This window comes from Salvelinus fontinalis, chromosome 27 (genome assembly GCF_029448725.1).
Source record: "Salvelinus fontinalis isolate EN_2023a chromosome 27, ASM2944872v1, whole genome shotgun sequence".
NCBI lineage: Eukaryota > Metazoa > Chordata > Actinopteri > Salmoniformes > Salmonidae > Salvelinus > Salvelinus fontinalis.
The window spans coordinates 21,566,258-21,593,945 of NC_074691.1; the positions used below are offsets into that span (position 1 = coordinate 21,566,258).

The following is a 27,688-nucleotide window of genomic DNA, read 5'->3' on the forward strand; positions in this document are numbered from 1 at the left end:
AGCATGCCAGGGCGGATTGCAGAGGTCTTGAAAAAGAAGGGTCAACACTGCAAATATTGACTCTGCATCAACTTCATGTAATTGTCAATAAAAGCCTTTGACACTTATAAAATGCTTGTAATTATACTTCAGTATTCCATACTAACATCTGACAAAAATATCTAAAGACACTGAAGCAGCAAACTTTGTGGAAATTAATATTTGTGTCATTCTCAAAACTTTTGGCCACGACTGTATGTAGTTGTTGTGGTTGTATGGATGTCAAAGGTTGGGACATAAACGTTTAATCCCAGGCAGGAAATCTTATAGCTCAGAGTGAAGGTTCAGAGGAGACAAAGCTCTGAAGGAACTTTCACCATGTCTGTCTGGACAACTCCTCATAAAAAGCATTCTCTAAATCTGGAATCTTCCATATCCGTTTTGGTTGGTTTCTTTTTTATAGAAATCACAGTGAAGCACAGTATGGAGTTTTTGGATGGTTTATAGTTTTCAGTGTTAGATATTGAGTAAGGCCATACGGTAAACATCGATCAACTTCCATTTTGCGATTCATTACCGTCTACTGGACAGGTTGGGCACAGTGTCCCACGAGGTGCAATTAGACCCATGACCATCTGTTTCAGTACAAGAACACTACCAGGACACACACACACACGTGTACACACACACACGTGTGTGTGTGTGTGTGTGTGTGTGTGTGTGTGTGTGTGTGTGTGTGTGTGTGTGTGTGTGTGTGTGTGTGTGTGTGTGTGTGTGTGTGTGTGTGTGTGTGTGTGTGTGTGTGTGTGTGTGTCTGTGTGTGTGTTGGTGCGCACTACAGTAGTACCATTGTGATTTACTCTAATGTGTGTAATGTATATTGTGGTGTAATGTGTGTGTGTTTGTGTTGCAGTGTCGTGTCAGGACTGAGCTGGGAGAGTTTACTGTCATCCACGCTCTGACCGGATAGATCCAAGGACATATAGCCACTACATCAAGAGACACACTTGCAGCTTTATTTTTTCACAGCCATATTTCATTAGACGCTTGTTTTATACAATTGAATGTCTTCTCAACTATTGCTGTTGTTGCTAAAAAAACATGTAGTCCATTTTGCCCTATGATGCCTGGTACCTAAAGCCTGGTATCCAAAGGCCTGGTGCCTGCAGCCTAAAGTGGATGCAGTGAGTCTTAACTTAAAGTGGAGAAACTGTGTATGGGGAATTAGGAGGGTGTTGTTCTCTCTGCCTCGATCAGCCAACACAGTCAGAGAGGGTGTGGGTGTGTGCAGGGGCGGACTGGGACCAGAAATTGTCCCTGGCATTTCTAACACACCGGCCCATTTTTTGCCTCGAGGTCCGACACCGGCCCATTTTTTCCTTGAGGCCACAATTATTATTAGCCAAATAATTACAATTTCTCTCTCACTTTCTTCTATCACAGACAGACAAACAGACACCCACCAGGCGAATGTTAGTGCAGCAGCTCTACAGGGGGCTGTGGGAGGTCCCATTGTAATTTACTCTATGTTAAATCTGGTTCGGGCTTGGGACACACTGCCAGCTAACAGTACTGTGGGGTTGGGGACATGTGCATGTACACAAGGACACACACATGCACACACACTAGGGCTGACTCCAATTAGTCAACTGGCCGATTGTTTGGTCGTTTGGCTGTTGGTCGACCGAGATTGTTTTAGTCGAGCAGTAAGAAATATATATATATATATACACACACACACATATATATAGATTGTTTTTCACCCATCTCAGTCAACTAATCCATTTCGGAGGCCTAGACTAAAAGACATTTTATGCTTGATTCGAAAATGTGGTAGGAGGCTCCATATGGAGGGTGTGACACAATAGCGGAGCCTCCAGAGGCTTGCAGAGGCCAAAACGTGCTCCCCTCCGACATTTCTGTAACAATGCAGAGGGCTCTGTAGAGCACCACATTGACATGATTTTTTGACGGTAGATGGGGGCGGTACATCTTGTATAAACACAAACTCACTTCCTTGACAACAGCTCTGCACTGCTCTGCGAAGCACAAGAAGTTTGAATGGCCTGACTTCTGCTGAGGCCATATAACCATAAATCCTGCATGGCCAATGCAGACATCGGATTGACCATGTGCCCAGATGCACAATGCCCTTCTCTCTCCAGAATTGTTTGCGTTTGATTGTTAGTGTATATCATTTCCCCATTACATATATCACCAGTAGTACATTTACCAACCTCTTAAGGATCTGCCCATTTATTTCAATTTTCGCCTAAAATGAGATACCAAAATCTAACTGTCTGTAGCTTAGGACCTGAAGCAATGATATGCACATTATTGATACCATTTGAAAGGAAACACTTTGAAGTTTGTGGAAATGTGAAATTAATATAGAAGAATATAACACATTAGATCTGGTAAAAGATAATACAAAGAAAAAAAAAAACTGTTTTTTTGTATTGTTTTTGTACCGTCATCTTTGAAGTGGAAGAGAATGGCCATAACGTATTATTCCAGCCCAGGCACAGTTTCCATTTTTGCCACTAGATGGCAGCAGTGTATGTGCAAAGTTGTAGATCCAATGAATCGTTGCAGTTCTGTTCAAAATGTTGTATCAAGACTGCCCAAATATGCCTAATTTGTTTATTAATAACGTTTCAAGTTCATAGCTGTGCACTCTCCTCAAACAATAGCATGCTATTCTTTCACTGTGATAGCTACTGTAAATTGGACAGTGAGGTTAGATTAACAAGAATGTAAGCTTTCTGCCAATATCAGATATGTCTATGTCCTGGGAAATGTTCTTGTTACTTGCAATGTCATGCTAATCACATTAGCCTACGTTAGCTCAACCGTTCTGAGGGTGGGACATGGATCTGTATCCTTAAGAGGTTTTAATTCCTGTAATTTCTAATCTACAATGTTCATTACTTTGGTTAAGGTAATTTCTTTTAATGCATTCAATATTATTATTCCAGTTTTCCCGTTCTCATTGTCAGAGTGGACACATTGTTTGCAGAGTGCTCCTGTCAATTTTGAGTAAGTACGCGCATGCATAGAAGTAGGCCTTTAGGCTACCTGGCCTGCACTCAAATGTAGGCATAAAAATATGCCCATTTGGGGATCTGATAGTATTTCTGATTGGCGTAACACACCACAACTAATGACCTGTGGAACATCTCAAAGTAATGTTTTCTTCACCTCAAAGAGCAAGCAAACAAAGTCTGTTTTTACATCTATTGAGAATTACAATAGGTCTTCAATGTACTTCCAGCTCTCTCCCTTTCGATAACCACAGCGTGAAAGGGAAAAATGTAATACTCTGATCCAATAGAAACGTCATAAAATAGGCCTACCTGATTACTTCTTATCAGTGCTTGACTTGGACTGAAATAGGTTCCGGTATTCATTTTGGGTGCTGGTACTGTTTATATTTAAGGTGCAGGAGCTCCACAATACTTTTGAGATATCAATCAAATCAATCAAATGTATTTCTAAAGCCCTTCTTACATCAGCTGATGTCACAAAGTGCTGTACAGAAACCCAGCCTAAAACCACAAACAGCAAGCAATGCAGGTGTAGTAGCACGGTGGCTAGGAAAAACTCCCTAGAAAGGCCAGAACCTAGGAAGAAACCTAGAGAGGAACCAGGCTATGAGGAGTGGCCAGTCCTCTTCTGGCTGTGCCGGGTGGAGATTATTACAGAACATGGCCAAGATGTTCAAATGTTCGTAAATGACCAGCAGGGTCAAATAATAATAATCACAGTGGTTGTCGAGGGTGCAACAGGTCAGCACCTCAGGATTAAATGTCAGTTGGCTTTTCATAGCCGATCATTCAGAGTATCTACCGTTCCTGCTGTCTCTAGAGAGTTGAAAACAGCAGGTCTGGAACAGGTAGCGCGTCCGGTGAACAGGTCAGGGTTCCATAGCCGCAGGCAGAACAGTTGAAACTGGAGCAGCAGCACGGCCAGGTGGACTGGGGACAGCAAGGTGTCATCAGGCCAGGTAGTCCTGAGGCATGATTCTAGGGTTCAGGTCCTCCGAGGGAGAGAAAGAATGAAAGAAAGAGAGAAAGAGAGAGAGAAAGAGAGAGAATTAGAGAGAGCATACTTAAATTCACACAGGACACCGGAAAAGACAGGAGAAATACTCCAGATATAACAAGCTGACCCTAGCCCCCCGACACATAAACTACTGCAGCATAAATACTGGAGGTTGAGACAGGAAGGATCGGGAGACACTGTGGCACGGTCCGACAATGCCCCCGGACAGGGCCAAACAGGCAGGATATAACCCCATCGACATTGCCAAAGCACAGTCCCCACACCACTAGAGGGATATCTTCAACCACCAACTTACCATCCTGAGACAAGGCCGAGTATAGCCCACGAAGATCTCCCCCACGGCACAACCCAAGGGGGGGCGCCAACCCGGACAGGAACCCATTCAAGTATTCTATGAGGAAGTGTTCTACTATTCTATGAGGAACAGGAGCTCCAGCAGTAGAACATTTGATGTGCCGGTATTCAGCTCCGGTGAGCTCCTACCCAAGTCAAGCATGACTTCTTATCCCTTGTGCAAATAGCCTACAGCTGTGTCTGTCCCGAGCTCACTGGTGCAGGAAACTGAGGGCCCAGAATATTTTATACAATGTTGCAAGTTAATAGTTGATACAATGTTTGAAGTTCGTTGCAGACAGGCCATGTATAGCCAATGTGATTTATAGGATATTTATTTTTATCAGGTTATTTTCTACCTGTAAGCTGCAATGTTTTATTTGTGTCACGCCCTGATCTGTTTCACCTGTCCTTGTGCTTGTCTTCACCCCCCTCCAGGTGTTTCCCATCTTCCCTATCATCCCCTGTGTATTTATTCCTGTGTTCTCTGTCTGTTTGTTGCCAGTTCGTCTTGTACGTTTTTCCAGTCAACCAGCCTGTTTTCCCGTACTCCTGCTTCTATTCTCTTTTGCTATTCCTCTCAGTTTTGACCCCTGCCTGTCCTGTCTCTGAGCCCGCCTGCCTTACCACTCTGCCTGCCCCCGACCCTGAGCCTGCCTGTCGACCTGTACCTCTGCCTCCCTCTGGATTACCGACCTCTGCCTGCCTTGACCTGTCTACTGCTTGCCACTTTTGGAACATTAAACATTGTTTCTTCGACAGTCTGTATCTGCGTCTTACCTTGATCTCTGATAATTTGTTAGCTTTATGTAGGCTACTTTTACATAGTTGACAATGGCAATAAAAGTTACTTTTTAAGTTTGTATAATTTTCATTGAGATTTGGATAGAATTTTGATTAATCACTTGACAATGATTTTCAGATATGAAGACATTATAATAAATTAAATGAAACTGTTTCATAAAAATGTGCATATGAAAACCATAACTGGCATGCAAATTGTTAGAAATGGTAAGATAAATTGGCATTCCACATGAAAGTTCGCTGACTTCTCATGTAGCCTATTACCAGCAACTTCAAGAGAGTAATGGTAGAATCTGCAAAAGCCAGCAGGAGCGGGAGGAGAATAGTTGGGTCAGGTTAAGTTTGTTTTCTTCTGATTATCTAGATACTGTATCTGCCGCCCTCTTGAGGCATTTGTCTTATTTCATCAAACCGTAAGCTTTAAGCATCAGACAAGCACAGTACGTACAGTATAGATAATTTTATTAAAATGTCTGTCTATGTAAAAATACACGTTTAAAGATGTCGACCAATGGACAGACGACTTTCAGTCAACCAAGATTTTTAGGATAGGTAGTTGGGGACAGCCCTAACACACACACTGCCAGCTAATGTTGCTGTTTTAACTCCAGGCACATCTTCACAGCGACTCCAGAGCAGGCAGCCAAGGCAGGAGGAGACAACAGTCAAAAGGCTTTGTATAACCAGCATTTTACTGTCAATGAGTCATCATAAACATAATGACAACCAAATCATCCAGTTAGCCTAATTAAAATGCCTGGGTTGGAATCACCAGCAGGAAGTCTCTAAATAAAGCCTGTAATTAATTAATATGGAACATGTCCAGAGCTAAATAACATTGATCACCACTCACAACACTCGTCTATTTTTACATGTATTCTGTATCATTGTGGCTACATAGAAGACACAAATAACATTTTAATTAGTCAGAAAGTGTGTCACGTTCCTGACCTGTTTTCCGTTGTTTTTATATGTGTTTAGTGTGGTCAGGGCGTGGTGAGCTGGGTGGGTAGTCTATGTTATGTATTTCTATGTTGGGTTCAATGTGTTGCCTGATATGGTTCTCAATTAGGGGCAGGTGTTTGACGTTTCCTCTGATTGAGAACCATATTAACCCACTGTTTCTAGGCCGTCATTGTCACGTTCCTGACCTATTTATGTTAGTTTGTTATGTGTGTTAGTTGGTCAGGACGTGAGGTTGGGTGGGCATTCTATGTTTTCTGTTTCTGTGTTGGTTTTGGGTTGCCTGGTATGGCTCTTAATTAGAGGCAGGTGTTTGGCGTTCCTCTAATTAAGAGTCATATTTAGGTAGGCGTTGTCACAGTGTTCGTTGTGGGTGATTGTCTTCCGTGTCTGTGTAATTGTTTGCACCATACGGGACTGTTACGGTTTGTGTAGTCTAATTGTCCTATTCGTGCGTTCTTCTTGTTTTTATGTAAGTTCGTCGTATAGGTCTGTCTACACCGTTTTGTTGTTTTTGTTAGTTTATACAAGTTCGTGTCTTTTGTTAAATAAATATGTGTTCAAACTTCGCTGCGCCTTGGTTCCCTCAATACTCCTCCTTTTCGGTCGAAGAGGAGGAGGACCGCCGTTACAGAATCACCCACCAAATCTCCAGAACCAAGCAGCGGAGTAAATGGAGTAAGGGACAGGAAAAGAAGGAGGAATGGACTTGGGACGATATATTGGACGGGAAAGGTTGCTGCACATGGGAGGAGATCCTGGCTGGTAGGGATCGCCTCCCATGGGAACAGCTGGAGGCACTGAGGAGAGCAGAGGCTACCGGAGAGAGGAACCGGAGTTATGAGGGAACGCGTCTGGCACGGAAGCCCAAAAAGCCCGTGAGTAACACCCAAACATTTCTTGGGGGGGGGCTAAGAGGTAGTGGGCCAAGGGCAGGTAGGAGACCTGCGCCCACTTCCCAGGCTTACCGTGGAGAGCGGGAGTACGGGCAGGCGCCGTGTTACGCAGTAGAGCGCACGGTGTCTCCTGTACGAGTGCATAGTCCAGTGCGGGTTATTCCACCTCCCCGCACTGGTAGGGCTAGATTGGGTATTGAGCCAGGTGTCATGAGGCCGGCTCAACGCGTCTGGTCTCCAGTGCGTCTCCTCGGGCCGGCATACATGGCACCTGCCTTACGCATGGTTTCCCCGGTTCGCCTACATAGGCCGGTGCGGGTTATTCCACCTCCCCGCACTGGTCGGGCGACCGGGAGCATTCAACCAGGTAAGGTTGGGCAGGCTCAATGCTCAAGAGTGCCAGTACGTCTCCACGGTCCGGTATTTCCGGCGCCACCTCCCCGCCCCAGCCTAGTACCTACAGTGCCTACACTACGCACTAGGCTACCAGTGCGTCTCCTGAGCCCTGTTCCTCCTCCACGCACTCTCCCTGTAGTGCGTGTATCCAGTTCGGTACCTCCAGTTCCGGCACCACGCACTAAGCCTCCTGTGCGTATCCAGAGCCCTGTACACACTGTTTCTTCTCCCCCTACTAATCCTGATGTGCTTGTTCTCAGCCCGGTGCCACCAGTGCCGGTACCACGCACCAGGTATAGAGTGGGCTTTGAGAGTCCAGTGTGCCCTGTCCCTGCTCCCCGCACTAGCATGAAGTTGCGTGTCCTTAGCCCGGTGCCTCCAGTTCCGGCACCACGCACCAGGTCTACAGTGCGCCTTATCCGGCCAGAGCCATTCGTCTCCCCAGCGTCATCTGAGCCATCCGTCTCCCCAGCGCCATCTGAGCCATCTGTCTCCCCAGCGCCGTCTGAGCCATCCGTCTGCCATGAGCCTGCAAAGCCGCCCGTCTGCCATGAGCCTGCAAAGCCGCCCGTCTGCCATGAGCCTACAGAGCCGTCCGCCAGACAGGAGCCGCTAGAGCCGCCCGCCAGACAGGAGCCGCTAGAGCCGCCCGCCAGACAGGATCTGCCAGAGCCGCCAACCAGACAGGATCTGCCAGAGCCGCCAACCAGACAGGATCTGCCAGAGCCGCCAACCAGACAGGATCTGCCAGAGCCGCCAACCAGACAGGATCTGCCAGAGCCGCCAACCAGACAGGATCTACCAGAGCCGCCAACCAGACAGGATCTGCCAGAGCCGCCAACCAGACAGGATCTGCCAGAGCCGCCAACCAGACAGGATCTGCCAGAGCCGCCAGCGAGCCATGAGCGGCCAGAGCCGTCAGAGAGCCATGAGCGTCGAGAGCCGTCAGCCAGCCATGAGCGTCGAGAGCCGTCAGCCAGCCATGAGCGTCGAGAGCCGTCAGCCAGCCATGAGCGTCGAGAGCCGTCAGCCAGCCATGAGCGTCGAGAGCCGTCAGCCAGCCATGAGCGTCGAGAGCCGTCAGCCAGCCATGAGCGTCGAGAGCCGTCAGCCTGCCATGAGCGTCCAGATTCGTCAGTCAGCCATGAGCTGCCCTTCAGCCAGAAACGGCTATATACCCAGAACTGCCCCTCAGTCCAGAGCTGTCTCTCTGTCCGGAGCTGCCTTTCAGTCCGGAGTTGCCCCTCTATTATGATCTCCCTCTCTATCTTGATCTACCTCTTGATTCTTATCTATCCCTCTGTCTTGATTTATCCCTCTGTCCCGGTGCTGTCCCTGTCATGGATGTTACAAAGAGGATTTTGTGGGATATGGGTGGACATTTTTAGGGGTAGATGGAGGTTGGGATTGACTATGGTGGGGTGGGGACCTCGCCCGGAGCCTGAGCCACCACCGTGGTCAGATGCCCACCCAGACCCTCCCCTAGACTTTGTGCTGGTGCGCCCGGAGTTCGCACCTTATGGGGGGGGTTATGTCACGTTCCTGACCTATTTATGTTAGTTTGTTATGTGTGTTAGTTGGTCAGGACGTGAGGTTGGGTGGGCATTCTATGTTTTCTGTTTCTGTGTTGGTTTTGGGTTGCCTGGTATGGCTCTTAATTAGAGGCAGGTGTTTGGCGTTCCTCTAATTAAGAGTCATATTTAGGTAGGCGTTGTCACAGTGTTCGTTGTGGGTGATTGTCTTCCGTGTCTGTGTAATTGTTTGCACCATAAGGGACTTTTACGGTTTGTGTAGTCTAATTGTCCTATTCGTGCGTTCTTCTTGTTTTTATGTAAGTTCGTCGTATAGGTCTGTCTACACCGTTTTGTTGTTTTTGTTAGTTTATACAAGTTCGTGTCTTTTGTTAAATAAATATGTGTTCAAACTTCGCTGCGCCTTGGTTCCCTCAATACTCCTCCTTTTCGGTCGAAGAGGAGGAGGACCGCCGTTACAGTCATTGAAAATAAGGATTTGTTCTTAACTGACTTGGCTAGTTAAATAAAGGTTAAATGTACATGTGACTGGATGACAACATAATGATGTTTGTTTCCAACATTAGGAAAGCCTACGCTCCAAAATGCAATGTGGTTCAACAACAACACTGACATTTTGCCATGGCAGAGATTAGTCGCCGACACCGAGACACGCGTTGACAGCGTGGGCGTATTAATTCGGGCCTAATTACAATCGCCAAATGTCATTAGACTTTTTGGTGTGTTGTGTAGAAGATGTCTCTTTCCATTCACCACTGTTTAGAGGTTGGAAATATGTTGTGAGTGGATGAACATCACTGAGACCTTTGAAGTGATTGTTTGACAATCAGATGAAGACATCATGACTGGTTGAGTTGATGCTACGGTAAAAGGTAATACATTTTAAAAGTTAAATGACAAATCTTTAAGACTCACAGAGATCCTATTGAATTAGTAGGGATTCTATATGTAGTTCTATCATCAAGGTCTCTCACCATAGGTCTCTCACCATACAGTAGGTCTCTCACCATAGGTCCCTCACTATAGGTCCCTCATCATAGGTCCCTCACCGGGAAGAAATTGAGTCTACTTCCACCCTTGTATACACATACATACACATGCATACAAACACGTACACATACAGTACATACAGACACATACAAAAACCTTTGTTGTCTAGTGTCTCTTAGTCTAAATATGGTGTGTATGGGTAAGCATGCATCAGTGTGTGTATGTGGGACTGTGTGCTTGTATGTCAGGCATGTAAACTCAGCAAAAAAAGAAATGTCCCTTTTTCAGGACCCTGTCTTTCAAAAAAAAAAAAAAAAAATCACAGATCTTCATTGTAAAGGGTTTAAACACTGTTTCCCATGCTTGTTCAATGAACCATCAACAATTAATGAACATGCACCTGTGGAACAGTTGTTAAGACACTAACAGCTTACAGGCGGAAGGCAATTAAGGTCACAGTTCTGAAAACTTAGGACACTAAAGAGGCCTTTCTACTGACTCTGAAAAACACCAAAAGAAAGATGTCCAGGGTCCCTGCTCATCTGCATGAACATGCCTTAGGCATGCTGCAAGGAGGCATGAGGACTGCAGATGTGGCCAGGGCAATAAATTGCAATGTCCGTACTGTGAGATGCCTTAGACAGCGCTACAGGGAGACAGGACGGACAGCTGATCGTCCTCGCAGTGGCAGAGCCTGTGTAACAACACCTGCACAGGATCGGTACATCCGAACGTCACACCTGCAAGACAGGTGCAGGATGGCCACAACAACTGTCCAAGATACACCAGGAACGCACAATCCCTCCACTCAGTGCTCAGACTGTCCGCAATAGGCTGAGAGAGGCTGGACTGAGGGCTTGTAGGCCTGTTGTAAGGCAGGTCCTCACCAGACATCACCGGCAACAACGTCGCCTATGGGCACAAACCCACCATTGCTGGACCAGAAAGGACTGGCAAAAAGTGCTCTTCACTGACGAGTCGCGATTTTGTCTCACCAGGGGTGATAGTCGGATTCGAGTTTATCGTTGAAGGAATAAGCGTTACACCGAGGAATGTACTCTGGAGGGGGATCGATTTGGAGCTGGAGGGTCCGTCATGGTCTGGGGCGTTGTGTCACAGCATCATCGGATTGAGCTTGTTGTCATTGCAAGCAATCTCAACGCTGTGCATTACAGGGAAGACATCTTCCTTCCTCATGTGGTACCCTTCCTGCAGGCTCATCCTGACATGACCCTCCAGCATGACAATGCCACCAGCCATACTGTTCAATCTGTGTGATTTCCTGCAAGACAGGAATGTCAGTGTTCTGCCATGGCCAGCGAAGAGCCCGGATCTCAATCCCATTGAGCATGTTTTGGATTTTTTAGATCAGAGGGTGAGGACTAGGGCCATTCCCCCCAGAAATGTGCGCGAACTTGCAGGTGCCTTGGTGGAAGAGTGATGTAACATCTCACAGCAAGAACTGGCAAATCTGGTGCAGTCCATGAGGAGGAGATGCACTGCAGTACTTAATGCAGCTGGTGGCCACACCAGATACTGACTGTTACTTTTGATTTTGACCCCCCCTTGCTCAGGGACACATTGTTCAATTTCTGTTAGTCACATGTCTGTGGAACTTGTTCAGTTTATGTCTCAGTTGTTGAATCTTGTTATGTTCATACACATATTTACACATACTAAGTTTGCTGAAAATATACACAGTTGACAGTGAGAGGACGTTTCTTTTTGCTGAGTTTATATGTGTATGTGTGTATTACTATGTGTGTGCTAGTTTGTGTATGGGTGTGTATTACTATGTGTGTGTTAGTTTGTGTATGTGTGTGTATTGCTATGTGTGTGTTAGTTTGTGTATGTGTGTGTATTACTATGTGTGTGTTAGTTTGTGTATGTGTGTGTATTGCTATGTGTGTGTTAGTTTGTGTATGTGTGTGTATTACTATGTGTGTGTTAGTTTGTGTATGTGTGTGTTTTACTATGTGTGTGTTAGTTTGTGTATGGGTGTACATGTATATGTGCAAAGCTCCAGCTTTCTTCCCCATCCATAATTCAGACAGTAAGGAGTGTGAATATTAATATTTTATTGTCATAAAGAAACACTCCATATTCTCTTTGAAAACACACATTCATATTTCTACCCTGTATGGTGGCAATAATAACCTTACACCCTAAATAATTTATTGACCACCCCTAAAACTCACCCCTCACCCCTCACCCCATCCCCATGACCACATGTGACCTGACCAAGGTCAAGGTCAGGTTACATGGTCTGTAAAACACCCTCTCCACCCCAGGTAGCAGGAAATGGCCCAGCCTGCTTTTTCACGCATCACTTCCTGTTATAGTCCTTCTTCTCATGCAATATGGATCCATGCAGCCAGCCAGCTCAGCCCAGTGTAGCTTGATCTGTTTATCACCCAGCCATGAATAAACCAGTCAGCCCCTGACAGAGAAAGCCATAGCACAGAGCCACAGAGCCACAGAGCAGGCTGAATTATTTGGTGAGCCTGCAGGGCTAAAGATCTACCCCAGTCAAGGGTGGTTAAAGTCTGACAGAGCACTCAGAAGAAACATTCACCCTAATAATGCAGCACTTGTTGAGGTAATGACTTCTGTGGTAACTACATTTAATATATAGGGTTTTTGTTTTATGTTAGCTTGAAGATACATGTTGGACAGTATGATACAGAAGAGGTGTATTGAAGTCATTAAATCACTGCTGAGTTGGTTGATTTGTTTGGAACTGTTCTGTCGGCTGTTCTAGCTCCTGCCCCCTCTCTATTTTTCTGTCTCTCTTGTTTTACACACATGAAGGGAAGTCATTGGTGTTACTTTTGAAGCATACAAATACACAAATCAAATTAAATTGTATTGTGTAATAAATTAGGAAGAAATACACAATGAGTAATGATAACTGGGCTATCTACACGGAGTACAAGTACCGAGTCCATGTGCTGGGGTACGAGGTAATTGAGGTAGGTACTGTTTGAACATATACACTACCGTTCAAAAGTTTGGGGTCACTTAGAAATGTCCTTGTTTTTGAAAGAAAAGCACATTTTTTGTCCATTAAAATAGCATAAAATGTATCAGAAATACTGTGTAGACATTGTTAATGTTGTAAATTACTATTGTAGCTGGAAACGGCAGATTTTTAATGGAATATCTACATAGGCGTACAGAGGCCCATTATCAGCAACCATCACTCCTGTGTTCCAATGGCACGTTGTGTTAGTTAATCCAGGTTTATAATTTTAAAAGGCTAATTGATCATTAGAAAACGCTTTTGCAATTATGTTAGCACAGCTGAAAACTGTTGTTCTCTTGTCAATAGGGGGGCGCTGTTTTCACTTTGGAAAAAATCGTGCCCAAATTAAACTGCCTCGTACTCTATTCTAGATCGTACAATATGCATATTATTATTACTATTGGATAGAAAACGCTCTCAAGTTTCTAAAACTGTTTGAATTATATCTGTGAGTAAAACAGAACTCATTTGCAGCAAACTTCCATACAGGAAGTGAAAAATCTGAAAACGATGCTCTGTTCCAGGGCCTGCCTATTCAATTGCCTAATATTTATCGATATGCATGAACTTTATACGCCTTCCACTAGATGTCAACAGGCAGTGGAAGGTGGAATGGGGTGTCTAGCTTGATCTGAGGCCGAACAAGAGCTTTTGGAGTGACAGGTCTGGAAATTTCTTTGTCTTCTCTGGCGCGCGAAGTACGTCGACATTGGCTTCTGAAAAGCGTTCGGTATACACGGCGGATATCTCCGGCTCTGATTTTATTTGATACATGTGATAATAACTTCGTAAAGTATGTTTTTTCAACCGAGTTTTATTAGATTATTCAACGTTTATTGGGACTTTTGGAGTTTTCCGTTCTTTGCGTCGAGAGAAACTGGGAACGTCATCAACATTGGCTAGCATTGTGGCACGAATTCGACAGGAGAAAAGGACATTCTAAAACCAAACAACGATTTATTCTGGACCTAGGACTCCTTGTACAAGATTCTGATGGAAGCTCAACAAAAGTAAGAACAATTTATGATGTTATTTTGTATTTCTGTGGAAAATGTTGATTCCTATTCTCTGCCGTTTTTGCGGGCACTGTCTCGCAATAACGCAAGCTGTTTGTTATGGTAAAGTTATTTTTAAAAATCTAACACGGCGGTTGCATTGAGAACCAGTGTATCTTTCATTTGCCATACAACAAGTATTTTTATGCAAAGTTTATGATGACTTCTTTGGTCAGATTAGGTGAGTGTCCAAAATAGCTCCGGACCTTCTGGTGAATCGATGCTACATATTCACAATGTATAACTACGGTTTGCAGCTCTAAATATGCACATTTTCGAACAAAACATAAGTGTATTGTATAACCTGATGTTATAAGACTGTCATCTGATGAAGTTGGTCAAGGTTAGTGATTAATTTTATATCTTTTACTGGTTTTTGCGAATGCTATCTATGCGGTGAATAAATACGGTTGTGTGTTTGGTTATTGTGCTAAGCTAATATAATGCTATATTGTGTTTTCGATGTAAAACACTTAAAAAATCGGAAATATTTTTTGCCCTTTGTTCACCATTGTCCTGTCGATTATTGTTCCAATGTCCGTTGGTCATGTGAGTACTTGTGCTGTGTTGTTTTGGCTTTCGTGCCGCGTGTATGGCGCAGAAGATTACGGGTCTTGTCCTGTGTGGAAGCATTGTGCGCTTGTGTATTCATTTGAGGTACTCCTCGCTCTTTTGTTTGGGTCTCAACCCTGTGTTTTGTATAGTGTTTGTTTTGTCTTTGTCCCCGTGCCTGTAAATGGCACGCTGTAATTTGGGTAAATAAAAAACCCTATTACGCATTCCTGCGCCTGTCTCCCGACCCTATACCAACGTGACATACAGGCTCAAAATGGCCTCACAACTCTGTGTACTACTCCCTTCACAGAACAGCGCAAACTGTCTCTAACCAGAATAGAAAGAGGAGTGGGAGGCCCCGGTGCACAACTGAGCAAGAGGACAGGTACACTAGAGTGTCTAGTTTGAGAAACCGATGTCTCACAAGTCCTCAACTGGCAGCTTCAATGCGATATTCAGTTTCTTGGAAGTTTCTCACATGGAATAGCCTTAATTTCTCAGAACAAGAATAGACTGACGAATTTTAGAAGAAAGGTCTTTGTTTCTTGCCATTTAAAGCCTGTAATCGAACCCACAAATGCTGATGCTCCAGATACTCAACTAGTCTAAAGAAGAACAGTTTTATTACTTCTTTAATCAGGACAAACGTTTTCAGCTGTGCTAACAGAATTCCAAAATGGTTTTCTAATGATCAATTAGCCTTTTAAAATGATAAACTTGGATTAGCTAACACAACGTGCCATTGGAACACATGAGTGATGGTTGCTGATAATGGGCCTCTGTACACCTTTGTAGATATTCCATAAAAAATCTGTTGTTTCCAGCTACAATAGTGATTTACAACATTAACAATGTCTTCACTGTATTTCTGATAAATGTGAAGTTATTTTAACCTTTCTAGTCCCCCCCACATTCCACTGAAAAGGCAGCGCGCGAAATTCAAAAAATACTTTTTTGAAATATTTAACTTTCACACATTAACAAGTCCAATACAGCAAACGAAAGATAAACATCTTGTGAATCCAGCCAACATGTCCAATTTTTTAAATGTTTTACAGTGAAAACACCACGTATATTTATGTTAGCTCACCACCAAATACAAAAAAGCACAGACATTTCTTTCACAGCACAGGTAGCTTGCACAAAACCCCCAAATAGAGATAGAATTAGTCACTAACCAAGAAACAACTTCATCGGATGACAGTCTTATAACATGTTACACAATAAATCTATGTTTTGTTCGAAAAATGTGCATATTTCAGGTATAAATCATAGTTTTACATTGCAACTACAATCACAAATAGCACTGAAGCAGCAAGAATAACTACAGAGAGCAACGTGAAATACCTAAATACTCATCATAAAACATTTATGAAAAATACATGGAGTACAGCAAATGAAAGATAAACATCTTGTGAATCCAGCCAATATTTCAGATTTTTTAAGTGTTTTACAGCGAAAACACAATATAGCATTATATTAGCATACCACAATAGCCAACCACACAACTGCATGCATTCACAGCAAAAGTAGCGATCGCAAAAAAACAGCAAAAGATATAAAATTATTCACTAACCTTGACAAACTTCATCAGATGACAGTCCTATAACATCATGTTACACAATACATATATGTTTTGTTCAAAAATGTGCATATTTAGCGGTACAAATCGTGGTTTTACAATGTGAATACGTAGCCAAACTGCACAAAATTATCCGGATATATTTCTGACACTCACCTAATCTAATCAAATAACTCATCATAAACTTTACAAAAAAATACATGTTGTTCAGCAAATAAAAGATACACTAGTTCTTAATGCAATCACTTTGTTAGAATTCTAAAAATAACTTTAGTACGACATACAGCTTACGTTATCGCGAGACAGCGCCTGCAATGAGGGCGGAAAATAGTACTAAACATTTTCCACAGAAATACGAAATAACATCATAAATGGTTCCTACTTTTGCTGAGCTTCCATCAGAATCTTGTACAAGGAGTCCTTTGTCCAGAATAAATTGTTGTTTGGTTTTAGAATGTCCTCTTCTCCTGTCGATTTAGCAACCAAAGCTAGCCAAGTGGCGCGAAGTTGTCCATCTTCACCAAACGCAGAGAACGGAAAACGCCAAAACTCCCGATAAACGTTCAATAATCTGATAAAACTATATTGAAAAAACATACTTTACGATGATATTATCACATGTATCAAATAAAATCAAAGCCGGAGATATTAGCCGTCTATAGCGAAAGCTTTTCAGAAGGCAATCCAGGATTCCTTCCCGCGCCTTGCTGGACAAAGGAAATTTGAGGTCACGTCATTCCAAGAGCTCTTGTTCGACCTCAGATCAAGCTAGACACCCCATTCCACGTCCCACTGCCTGTTGACATCTAGTGGAAGGCGTATGAAGTGCATGTATATCCATAGATTTCAAGCAAATGAATAGGAAGGCCCTGGAACAGAGCCTCGATTTCAGATTTTTCACTTCCTGACAGGAAGTTTGCTGCAAAATGAGTTCTGTTTTACTCACAGATATAATTCAAACGGTTTTAGAAACTTGAGAGTGTTTTCTATCCAATAGCAATAATAATATGCATATTGTACGATCTAGAATAGAGTTCGAGGGCGTTTAAATTGGGCACGATTTTTTCCCAAAGTGAAAATAGCGCCCCCTACACACTAACAGGTTAATGGAGAAAAACAAGGGCATTTCTAAGTGACCCCACACTTTTGAACGGTAGTGTTGGTAGGGGTAAAGTGACTAGGCCTGTCTCTCTGGTAGACGAGAAGCAAGTACAGGGAGTGAACATTTTATTATCAACGGACATGGAACAGGACAGGATAGCGTCTGGACATGAAAACATAACGACATTGATGCTGACACTGGGAACCAACGGAGGAACAGACAGATATAGATGGGGCAATCAACAAAGTAAAGGAGTCCAGGTGAGTCCAGTGAGCGCTTAAGGTATGTAATGATGGTGGCAGGTGTATGTAATGAAGGGCAGCCTGGCACTCTCGAGCGCCAGAGAGGGAGTGCAGGAGCAGGCGTGACATGCTTGTGTTTCTTGGCCCAAGCAAGTCTCTTCTTCTTATTGGTGTCCTTTAGTAGTGGTTTCTTTGCAGAAATTAGACCATGAATGCCGGATTCAAGCCGTCTCCTCTGAAGAGTTGTTGTTGAGATGTGTTACTTGAACTCTGTGAAGCATTTATTTGGGGCGCAATTTCTGAGGTTGGTAACTCTAATGAACTTATTCTCTGCAGCAGAGCTAACTCTGGGTCTTCCTTTCCTGTGGCGGTCCTCATGAGAGCCAGTTTCATCATAGCACTTGATCGTCTTTGCGACTGCACTTGAAGAAACTTTCAAAGTTCTTGAATATTTCCAAATTGACTGACCTTTATGTCTTAAGGTAATGATGGACTGTCGTTTCTTTTTGCTTATTTGTGTCACGGCCGTTGCTGGAAGAAGACCAAAGTGCAGTGTGGTGAGTGTACATTTTCCTTTTTATTATGGAATGTTGCCAACAAAACAATAAACCATACAAAAACCGTCGTGAAGCTTAACAGGGCTAATGCCGCAAACAAAGTTCACTTCCCACACAGAAAGGAGGGAAAATAGCTACCTAAGTATGGTTCCCAATCAGAGACAACGATAGACAGCTGTCCCTGATTGAGAACCATACCCGGCCAAAACATAGAAATACAAAATGATAGAAAAACAAAACATAGAATGCCAACCCCAAATCACACCCTGACCAAACTAAATAGCGACATAAAAAGGCTCTCTAAGGTCAGGGCGTGACAATTTGAGCTGTTCTTGCCATAATATGGACTTTGTCTTTTGCCAAATAGGGCTATCTTCTGTATACCACCCCTACCTTGTCACAACACAACTGATTGGCTCAAACGCAATAAGAAGGAAAGAAATTCCACAAATTAACTTTTAACAAGGCACACCTGTTAATTGAAATGCATTCCAGGTGACTACCTCATGAAGCTGGTTGAGAGAATGCCAAGCGTGTGCAAAGTTGTCATCAAGGCAAAGGGTGGCTACTTTGAAAAAATCTCAAATCTCAAATATATTTTGATTTGTTTAACACTTTCTTGGTTATTACATGATTCCATATGTGTTATTTCATAGTTTTGACGTCTTCCCTGTTATTCTACAATGTAGGAAATAGTAAAAATAAAGAAAAACCCTTGAGAAGGTGTGTCCAAACGTTTGACTGATACTACATCATTTGGCACCGATCCCTAAATCTTTTGTGCCAGAGGCAAACACACACACACACACACACACACACACACACACACACACACACACACACACACACACACACACACACACACACACACACACACACACACACACACACACACACACACACACACACTAAAATGTTATATTTATACATTAATATTTATACAGTAGATACATTTACCTTGCATTTTCATATAGATTGTATTATTAACCTTGCATTGATTCATCACGTCATTCCTTCTCCATTCAATTATCTGTGTGTGCATCTTCTACAGTATATCCGTCCCTCACAGATCCAGTGTCTGTGTATTTACAATGCACTACTCAAATTGATTTTCCATGTTTCCAGACCTACATACTATTCCCCAATCTCTCTTCTCTCTCTCTCTCTCTGTCTCTGTCTCTGTCTCTACACCTGAAGCAGAACACCTCTTTACTGGGACACATGGTACACTCTATCCAGCTGTGGTGGTTAAATAATATTTCTTATTAAATGAGCCTTTAGGTCAGTCTAAATTCTTTACATTTAAAGCACGTCCAGGTTCTTGTCACATTGTAACTCTAAGACCTGCTCATTTTAAACATTTTACACTGAAACTGATCACTATCCATGTAAATAACAATCCATAATAACCTATACAGTGCATTCAGAAAGTATTGACACCCCTTGACTTTTTCTACATTTTGTTGTGTTACAAGGTGGGATTAAAATTGATTGAATTTGAATTTTTTGCCAATGATCTATAGAAAAAACTTTGTAATTTCAAAGTGTAAGAAATTCTAACATTTGTAATAAACATTATGAAAATAAAACACTAATATATCTTGATTACAAAATCATTCAACCACCTGAGTCAATATGTGTTAGAATTACCTTTGGCAGCAATCACAGAGAGCCTTTCTGGGTAAGTCTTTAAGAGCTTTGCACATCTGGATTATACAGTACAATATAAAATATGTTTTTGCACATTAACATTTGTCAAGTTGGTTGTTGATAATTTCTAGACAGCTATTTTCAAGTCTTGCCATAGATTCTAAAGCCGATTTAAGTCAAAACTGTAACTAGGCCACTCAAACATAACATTTGGTCTTAGTAAGCAGCTCCAGTGTATATTTGTGTTTTAGGTTATTGTCCTGCTGAAAGGTTATTATCCAGCAGACTGAACCAGGTTTTCCTCTATGATTTTTCCTGTGCTTAGCTCTATTCTGTTAAAAAATCCCTAGTCCTTGCCGATGACAAGCATATCCGTAACATGATGCAGCCACCACCATGCTTGAAAATATGAACGTTGGTACTTAGGACATAAAGTAAATGTATTTGCCAATTTTTTGCAGTTGTACTTTAGTGCTTTGTTGCAAACAGAATGCATGTTTTGGAATATTTTTATTCTGTACAGATTTCCTTCTTTTCACTCTGTCATTTAGGTTAGTATTGTGGAGTAACTACAATGTTAATCCATCCTCAGTTTTCTCCTATTGCAGCCATTAAACTCTTGACTGTTTTAAAGTCACCATTGGCTTCATGGTGAAATCCCTGTTTCCTTCCTCTCGGCAACTTAGTTAGGAAGGACGCCTGTATCTTTGTAGTGACTGGGTGTATTGATACACCATCCACAGTGTAATTAATAACTTCACCATTCTCAAAAGGATATTCAATGTCTCCTTTTTATTTTTACCCATCTACCAATAGGTACCCTTCTCGAGGCATTGGAAAACCTCCCTGGTCTTTGTGGTTGAATCTGTGTTTTAAATTCCCTGCTCGACTGAGGGACCTTATAGATAATTGTATGTGTGGGGGTACAGAGATGAGGTAGTCATTCAAAAAGCATGTTACCTGTTGGGGATGGGGGCGCTGTTTAGACTATTTATGCTAATTTGGCTAATTTTTGAAACGGCTTCCCACAAAATCCTTGATCGTACAATATGCATATTATTATTATTATTGGATAGAAAACAGTCTATAGTTTCTATAGGAGTTGAAATTTTGTCTCTAAGTGGAACAGAGCCCATTCTACAGCAATTTCCCTGACATGGAGTCAGATTTGAGAAATGTTGGCCACTCTTCTGAAGTCAGTTAAAAGGGCACTGTCGTTGCTATGACTATACGGACACTTCTTACGTCTTCCCCTGGATGCCTTTACGTGATGACGATTCCAATGGGGTCGATTGCGCGTTCACAGGCCCCACAGATGAAAAAACCCTGAAGCTAGTCATTCTTTTGGAGCTGCGTCATGCGCCTAGAGGACACCGGCCCGCACCTTTTCCAAGCATTAGTGAAGGGGGTAATATTACTCGGGTCATGTTTCTACTCGTTATGGGAGTTAAAAACATCATAAGGTAGTTAATTTAAAGCGTTTTATAGCAATTTATATCCGTTTAGTGCGATTTTGGGACATTTATTTTTGCAACGATGTGAAAAGTTGGGCATGCTTTTCAGTTCATCCCGAACGCAGTTGACATTTCCACATGGCAAGAGGACAGCTTTCCACCAAAAGACGATTTCTCCCAAGAAAGGATCCTTTGCCCAAGATACTGATGGAAGAACAGCTCAAGGTAGGACATTTTTATTATGATAAATCGTGTTTCTGTCGAAACATTTTAGTGGCTTAGGACGCCATGTTTTTTGACGTAGCTTCGCTTGGCGCAAACTGTATTGAAAAGTAAGGATAAATTAAAAAATGTAATAACGCAATTGTATTAAGAATTAAATTGTCTATCAATCCCTGTCCACCCTATATTTTTTAGTCACGTTTATGAGTATTTATGTATAAGAGTAGATCACTGTCTAAGTGGCGCAAGGACTTTTTCTTTACCAGCTTGTCTACATTTCACATTGTCTAACCATGATTTTGGTGGCTAAATATAAACATTTTCGATCAAACTGTATATGCATGTTGTAATGTGATGTTACAGGAGTGTCATCGGAAGAATTCTGAGAAGGTTAGTGAAAAAATTAATATCTTTTGGCGATGTTGACTTTTATCGCTCACTTTGGCTAGAATCAATGCTGGGCTGCTAATTGCTATGTGCTAAGCTAATATAACGATTTATTGTGTTTTCGCTGTAAGACACTTAGAAAATCTGAAATATTGTCTGTATTCACAGGATCTGTGTCTTTCGATTCGTGTATGCTGTGTATTTTTACGAAATGTTTGATGATTAGTAGTTAGGTAAACACGTTGCTCATTGTAATTATTCTAGTCCATTTGTGACGGTGGGTGCAATTGTAAACTATGCCATATACCTGAAATATGCACTTTTTTCTAACAAAACCTATCCCATACCATAAATATGTTATCAGACTGTCATCTAATGAGTTTTTTTGTTGGTTAGGGGCTATAAATATCTTAGTTTAGCCGAATTGGTGATGGCTACTGGTGTTGGTGGACAAATAAAAGATGGTGGATTATGCTAATGTGTTTTTAGGTAATAGATGTACATCTTTACATATTGTGTCTTCCCTGTAAAACATTTTAAAAATCGGAAATGTTGACTGGATTCACAAGATCTGTGTCTTTCATTAGCTGTATTGGACTTTAATGTGTGAAAGTTAAATATTTTAAAAAAATATTTTTTTTGAATTTCGCGGCACTGGTTTTTCAGTGGGGGGGGGGGGGGGGTGTGCCGCTAGCGCCACGCTGATCCTAGACAGGTTAAACACTGTTATTGCACACAGAGTGAGGCCATGAAACATATTATTTTTTATAACTAAGGGGTTGAATAATTATTGACTCAAGACATTTTAGCTTTATGTTTTTTATTAATTTGTACAATTTTAAGGTATTGTGTGTAGGCCAGTGACACAAAATCTCAATTTAAGCAGTTTTAAATTCAGGCTGTAACACAACAAAATGTGGACAAAGTCAAGAGATGTGAATACTTTCTGAAGGCACTAAACCAATGTACCCAGGCCTCATAACCAGCGGGTGGCGGTGGAGATGAAACGTGCCAACGAAGGATCTTGTGCTGGGGCATTTTCTGCTCTATTTGGATCATTAGCCTCTACTACGCGTCTTCCATAATTTATACACCATACTAACCCATTATAACTCTATGATTCATCCCTGGTTTTCCAGCCCTATATTCTCGAGAACTTCCCCCTCAACCACAGATCCAGTGTCAGATTTTACACATCCTCAATCCTGACGTTAACCATTGGCGACATAAAGAAAGATCTGACCCTGTATCTCCTGTGGTGTTCCAGATGGATTCATCGGAGCGGCTGAGGCACTACGGTCTGTCTCGGCTCTACAGCCACCCGGTACTGGTGACCCGTACCCTCACCTGGTTCGATCCCGCAGGGTGAGGAGAGAAAATAGGAAGGGTGAAATAGGAAGGGTGAAATAGGAAGGGAGGAGAGAGAGGGAGGAGAGGGACGGGTGAGGGTTGGTTAAGAGGGAGTGCAAGGGGTAAGGTAGATGGGAGGGGGGATGATAATGCTGCGCAACAGTGGGCTAGAGTGAGGGGTGAGAGAGGGTGAAGGGAGAGGACGGCGGAGACAGACGAGGGAAGGACGGTAAGAGGTAAGAAGGGGTTTAAGTTAGGTAGTTGGGTGGATGTGGGGGTCCTTAACACGTTGTTCTCTGCACAGAGCCAGCGGTAGTGAAACCAGAACAGTTCATCTAGGTCTCCAGCCCCTTCCTCAACTACAGGCTGTTGACCATGCCTGCTGCCCCAGAGCTGTATTTACTATACACAGCTACACCACACAGTGGGTTTATTCTGAATGGACAGAACGAGGCAGTCAGTGGAGTCCCAACAGACCAGATTCCTCTGCCCCCGGGGTGTGTATATATGTGTGTGTATGTGTGTGTGTGTGGGTGTGTGTGTGTGTGTGTGGGTGTGTGTGTGTGTGCACATGTATACAGTATACATGACCTGTAGCATGAGAGCATCTTGGCTAGGCTCTTTAGTAGCGTGGGCGTATGTAGTCAATGCCTTTAGACACAAATGCTGCTGGACATAGCTAGTTATCGGTAGGTCTCAGATAGGAGTGCATGTGTACTGTACATCTACTAGATGAACTAGAGCCCACACATAAACATAATCTATGCTGAATGCTTCAATGCTCAACGCTCTAAATCAGCCCATATCTCAAACTACTTTCATTGGTCCCACATGAATAGTTTGTTCTATTTGTGTGTAACAGTGTTCACTGACCTATCACTGTGGTTATGGTATATATACTGTAGTATAGTCTCTCACTGTTTGTATTAGTGTCAATACCCTTGTGTTTGATGTGTATGATGTGTGTGTATGATGCGTGTACATGATGTTATGTGTGTGTGTATGTGTATGATTTCTATACTGTGTGTGTTTGATGTGTGTGGGATGTTCCCATATGTGTTATGTGGGATGTGGTATGATGTGTAGAATGTGGTATGATGTGTAGAACGTGTTATGATGTGTAGGATGTGGTATGATGTGCAGGACGTGTTATGGTGTGTAGGATGTGGTATGATGTGTAGAACGTGTTACGATGTGTAGGATGTGGTATGATGTGTAGAACGTGTTATGATGTGTAGGATGTGGTATGATGTGCAGGACGTGTTATGGTGTGTAGGATGTGTTATGATGTGTAGGATGTGGTATGGTGTGTAGAACGTGTTATGATGTGTAGGATGTGGTATGATGTGCAGGATGTGTTATGATGTGTAGGATGTGGTATGGTGTGTAGAACGTGTTATGGTGTGTAGGATGTGGTATTATGTGCAAGACGTGTTATGGTGTGTAGAACGTGTTATGGTGTGTAGGATGTGGTATGATGTGTAGAACGTGTTATGATGTGTAGGATGTGGTATGATGTGCAGGATGTGGTATGGTGTGTAGAACGTGTTATGGTGTGTAGGATGTGGTATGATGTGTAGGATGTGGTATGATGTGTAGGATGTGGTATGATGTGCAGGATGTGGTATGGTGTGTAGAACGTGTTATGGTGTGTAGGATGTGGTATGATGTGTAGGATGTGGTATGATGTGTAGGATGTGGTATGATGTGTAGAACGTGTTATGATGTGTAGGATGTGGTATGATGTGCAGGGTGTGGTATGGTGTGTAGAACGTGTTATGGTGTGTAGGATGTGGTATGATGTGTAGGATGTGGTATGATGTGTAGGATGTGGTATGATGTGTAGGATGTGGTATGGTGTGTAGAACGTGTTATGGTGTGTAGGATGTGGTATGATGTGTAGAACGTGTTATGATGTGTAGGATGTGGTATGATGTGCAGGATGTGGTATGGTGTGTAGGATGTGGTATGGTGTGTAGAACGTGTTATGGTGTGTAGGATGTGGTATGATGTGTAGGATGTGGTATGATGTGTAGGATGTGGTATGATGTGTAGAACGTGTTATGATGTGTAGGATGTGGTATGATGTGCAGGATGTGGTATGGTGTGTAGAACGTGTTATGGTGTGTAGGATGTGGTATGATGTGTAGGATGTGGTATGATGTGTAGGATGTGGTATGATGTGTAGGATGTGGTATGGTGTGTAGAACGTGTTATGGTGTGTAGGATGTGGTATGATGTGTAGAACGTGTTATGATGTGTAGGATGTGGTATGATGTGCAGGATGTGGTATGGTGTGTAGGATGTGGTATGGTGTGTAGAACGTGTTAGGGTGTGTAGGATGTGGTATGATGTGCAGGATGTAGTATGGTGTGTAGAACGTGTTATGGTGTGTAGGATGTGGTATGATGTGTAGAACGTGTTATGATGTGGTATGATGTGCAGGATGTGGTATGGTGTGTAGAACGTGTTATGGTGTGTAGGATGTGGTATGATGTGCAGGACGTGTTATGATGTGTAGGATGTGTTATGATTTGTAGGATGTGGTATGATGTGTAGGATGTGGTATGATGTGTAGGATGTGGTATGATGTGTAGGATGTGTTATGGTGTGTAGGATGTGGTATGGTGTGTAGGATGTGTTATGATGTGCAGGACGTGTTATGATGTGCATGACGTGTTATGATGTGTAGGATGTGGTATGATGTGTAGAATGTGTTATGATGTGTAGGATGTGGTATGATGTGCAGGACGTGTTATGGTGTGTAGAACGTGTTAGGATGTGTAGAACGTGTTATGATGAGGTAGAACATGTTATGATGTGTAGAACGTGTTATGGTGTGTAGGATGTGTTATGATGTGTAGGATGTGTTATGATGCGTGTGTTTGACGTGTGTGTGTGATGTTCCCAGGGAGGCCCAGCAGAGCAATCACAGGAAGCGTGCTAGCAGCTCCATGCTGCCTTCGTCGAGACAGAGGAGAGTGAGAGCCAAGAGACCCAGGAGACTGACACTGCACAACACAGCACCAAGTCACTGGATGGAGTGGAAACAGCTGAGATAGAGTGGACACCACAGCCAATCAGCTACACTTGACATGGCATGCTAGAGAAGACAACACCTAACTCATAATCTTTGTTCCCCCTAACCCCCTCAGAGATCTCTCCTGTCAGATCTCTTGCTGTTAATAAACAAACATTCATACACTGACCAAAAGCATTAGGCCTACAGAGGGTCACATATCTCTCTCCTCTAGTCTGTTCAGGCCAGTCTCTCTCTCTCTCTCTGTCTCTTTCTCTCTCTTCCTCTATTTTGCTCACTCTCTCCACCTCTCTTCTCCCTCGATCTCTCTCCCTCTTATCCTGCTAGTCTGTTTAGGGCTCGTCGGGGCAACGTTCAGTCGTAGCGACAACGCGAGACTCACGTCCCACCGTCCCAATGTCACTTCTGCTGTCTCCCGGGCGACCAGTGACCAGGGGAAATCTGTACTATAGAGAGAAAAAAATTGATGGATGGAGATCGAGAGAGATAGAGATATATATAGAGAGAAAGTCAGTGGTGAAAGCGACACGTTATTACGTAAAGGGAGAGGTCGTGTGCTCTGGCGATAAAAAAAGCAGCTCAATTAGATGGTAAGCCATCAGTGTCTGTCTCCTAGGGGGTTCATTACACTCCACTCCTAGCTGCTGCTTGCTGCCACCGCAGAATAAAAAAATAATAATTAATTGCCCACTTGCATAACAATAGCCAGTTATAGAGAGGTTAGCACTGTATAGGCAGGGTAATTTGGTGTGTGTGTGTGTGTGCATGTGTGTGTGTGTTCCTGTGTGTTCAGGGCCATACGTCATTTGAAGTATAAAGGGGGTGTTTCTATATTAAACCTCCCACCCCAACCCCAGCCCAACAGAGTGAAGTGAACCTTTGTATCTCCCTTAGTAAGGTAACGATCACATGATCTCCATAATGCTCTGGAGTACTGGGCCCACTAAGCCAATTAAGAGGAGAGCAGAATTAGACTCTCCTATCAAAGAGCTATTTTTGCCTCAGGAATGCTAAGAATGGCGGTTCAAAACCTAAACCCACTGCAGTGACACAGGATCAGCAATACTACGTTACTACAGATCCCAAAATTCAACTGACCTCTCAGTACTACAGGTCACATGATCCTGTAGTTTGGTCCACGTCACTAGCTAGTTTTCCATCAAATTGGCCACAGCTTTTCATGCGAATATTCTAACATCTGCATTTAAAAAATATGCGCATTTCCCCACCGGTGGTATGTTTCCACCACCAAACAGACTTTTTGATCAAAATCAGTGCATGATGCACACAACATGTAAATAGCAAATGTGCACACTCTGGTCTTAGCACCTGCACTCCAGCCCATTGCAGATACAGTGCAGGTAAACTGTGCGGGTAGGCTAGTCCACATTATGAGATTATTAAACTGTAGACCACACTACCAAGAGAGTTTCCATCTATATTTTTCGTAGATGTCTATTTACCACCACAAACCGATGTTATCACTAAGACCACACTCAACGAGCTGTA

General features: G+C 42.9%; 1 pseudogene; it reads left to right on the forward strand.

Moving 5' to 3' along the window:
• The first annotated feature begins 12,855 nt into the window (after positions 1–12,855).
• The window catches only part of LOC129825650 (uncharacterized), a 92,332-nt pseudogene continuing 77,499 nt past the window's right edge, over positions 12,856–27,688 (forward strand).